The sequence below is a fragment of the Cyanistes caeruleus genome, chromosome 13 (genome assembly GCF_971803275.1).
Source record: "Cyanistes caeruleus chromosome 13, bCyaCae1.hap1.1, whole genome shotgun sequence".
NCBI lineage: Eukaryota > Metazoa > Chordata > Aves > Passeriformes > Paridae > Cyanistes > Cyanistes caeruleus.
In genome coordinates, this window is record NC_141713.1 from 514,307 (window position 1) to 517,385 (window position 3,079).

Below are 3,079 nucleotides of genomic sequence, written 5' to 3' on the forward strand. Positions count from 1 at the left end.
GATGCAGTGTGGGGAGGCAATTCTTCCCTCTCAGGAGAGGAGCTGGCACCCCAGCCAGGAGCTAGGAGTGGTGTCAAGCCCTCCCCATGGGCTCAGGAGAGAGTGAGAGCTGCTGGCATAAATTACCAGGCTGTCATCCCTGGTGCTGAGATTCCCCGGGAATAGTTTAGCGGTTCAAAGGGCTGCTGGAACAATTTTGCATCGCATGATCACAGTCCCAGAGCTCTGACGTTAACAAATGTCAGCAGTGAGGTGATCTCTGGGCAGGGCTGCCCGTGGCCCCGGGGGCCAGCAGGTTTGGTGCTAAGTGATAAATTGCCCTAATGAACTCCTTGTGCTCAGTTCAACGTCCCCGTGCCCCCAGAGCCGCGTGCGAGTGGCACCGTCAGCTCCAGGGGGACTCGAGGGAGGGGAAGTGACACCCGTGCTGCTGCTGAGGCTGCTGGCACTTGCCTGGCCTGAGCCTGGTCCTGTGCCACACTGGGGGCTCAGGGCAGTGGGTCCTGACTGGGACCCTAATGAGCTGTGGCTGTCATCTCCCTCCTCCTGGTTCAGTGGTTGCCCTGCTCCCCCACACCTGGTCAGAGTGTTCAGAGGGGTCTGATGGTGACTGTCCCACTCCCAGAGCTCCCCCACAGCCTCCCCTGTGCAGAGCAGCACCCCAGACCCGCTGTTGTCCCATGCAGGCTCGGCTGCTGCTGCAGGTCCTGCTCCCGCTGCCCGTGGGTCTGTCCGGGCTCTGCACGGGGTGGGAGCCCACAAGAACCACTTCAGTGTTTGTTTAACACCTCAGTGAGGAGCAAAGACACCACAGCAATTAAAGCACTTGGAAACCCTGGCAATGTTTGCTCTGGGCAGACTCCCTGTCCCATGGCCAGCAGGCTGAGGCTGACTCTGGCCCTCAGAGGTGTGAGGAACACTTCCCTCCCCTGCTGGACCAGGACGGTCACTCTGCAAACGCCTCCCTGCTGAGCCACGTCACCCGCAGGGAACAAAGCTCCCTTGGTTCCAGGAATCAAACTTTCCAAGGCTTGAGCCTTGGAAGCTCTCAGGGATGTTTCCATCGCTCTCTGTATCTTCCAAAGGGAGCCTGAGCTGAAGCAACACGATTGGGAAGTCAGGGGCTGTGCCTGGTGCCGACCCCAGCACAGTCCTGCCTGTCCCCAGGGCTGAAGCGCTGCCGTCCTTGGGGCGGTGGGACCCTCCCCCTGTGAGCAGTGGGCACAGCTGGCACAGCTGGCACATCCCTGGGCACTCTCCATCCCCAGCTGCACCGTGTGCCCCAGCACACTGCAGGCACAGCCCCGTGCCGGGGCAGAGGGCACAGCAGCTCCAGGGTGGCAGGCAGCTTCCATCCAGTTCGGGAATTACTGGCAATGCCGGCTTCCCAGCTATTATTTCATCCAGGATTTCGCAGGCTGCCACAAAGGGTCTCTTTCTGTGCCACTGCTCCATATGTGACAGCTTTGGCACAGGAAGCACCTTCTGCTTTCTGTGGGACCCATCTCTCACCCCGAGTGGAGGCTGCAGGAAGGGAATGGGGTGTAGGACCACGATGAGGCTGGAAAATGGGAAAGGAGAGAGCCCTGGCCATGGAGGGGAGCTGCCTGTGCTGTTGGGAAAGCCCTGGAGCTACAAATGTGCCTGCAGCTGGTCACAGGGGCACACTCAGCCAGGGGCAGGAGTGGGAGGATGAGGGGCAGTGGTGGCCCCTCTCTGGCACTGAGCTGGTGACAGAAGCCTCTGCCATGTCCCTTGGGGTGGCCATGGGCACGTGTTCACCCGGGCCACACAGCTCCATCCTGGCAGTGCCAGCACCCTTCCCAATTCCAGCCTGTTCCCTCCCGTTCCCATGGCAACCTGTGACCTCACTGGCTTCCTCGGAGCTCTGCCAGCACTTTCAGCAGAAATAAGGCAAATGAGCAGGGTTGTCCTGCTGTCCTCCCTGTCTGTAGGGGTCTGTCACAGCTGGGGCCCAGGTCAGGGCAGGCTCTGCTGCAGGACTGAGGTGGCACATTGCAGGTGTCACACGGTGCCTGTGGCGGTGGCATCTGGCTGAGCCATCACGCCAGGCTGTGGAAGCTCCTGGGGTCTGGGGGGCACCAGGGCACTCCCAGCCCTGCACAGGCTCCAGCTGCAGCCACTGCCCCCTTTTCCAAGTGCCCAGTTTTCCCGGTTTTGCCCTGCTTGGCAGGGCACACAAGGCCAGGATGGAGAAGAGGGATCAAGAGTGAGACAAACAGAAATAAATGGAGAAACTGGTGCCTCTGCTCTGCCTGGTGGTGTCATTTGTTTCAAGGTTCTCCCCTGCCTAAGGGTCCCTTTTGGCCTGGGATCCACTTCCCCCCCTGGTCTAGGGTCCCTCCCGGCCTGGGGCTCTGGCTGTTCCTGGCTGTCCCATTGTCCCGGGGGTCCCTCTTGCTCCCGGGGTTCTGGAGGTGTCTCTCGGCTCTGGCTGTGCCCAGGGTCCCTCTCGGCCCGGGGCTCCAGCCGCAGGAAGGATTCCGTGCCGGCCCGAGGGTCCCGCACGCCCGGGGTTCCCTCTCGCTCTGGGGTGTCTCTGGTGCGGGGTTCCCTGCCGGTGCTGCCGGTGCCGGTGCTGCCGGTGCCGGTGCTGCCGGTGCCGGTGCCGGTGCTGCTGGTGCTGGCAGTGCCGGTGCTGGCGGTGCCGGTGCTGGCGGCGGCCCCGGCATCCCGCGGCCCGGGGGCGGCCCCGGCGAGCGCAGCAGCGCGACCACCCCCGCAGCCGGCGGCAGGGAAGGAGGCAGCGAGGAGGCACGGGAGAGAGGCAGCGAGGAGGCACGGGAGAGAGGCAGCGAGGAGGCACGGGAGAGAGGCAGCGAGGAGGGCCGCGGCTCCGCTCGGCTCCGCTCGGCGCTGACGGTCCCCGGTGCCGCCGCCGTCACTCGCCCCGCCCGTCCGCGGTTCCGCTGGCGGCTGCGGGACGCGGCGCTCAGCGGGGCCGGGGGCTCAGCGGGGCCGGGGGCTCAGCGGGGCCGGGCCGCGGGATGAGCGCCCGGCGGCTCCCCGGGGGCAGCGGGGGCCGCTGATGCTGCGGGGACCGCGGGGGCGGCGGGGG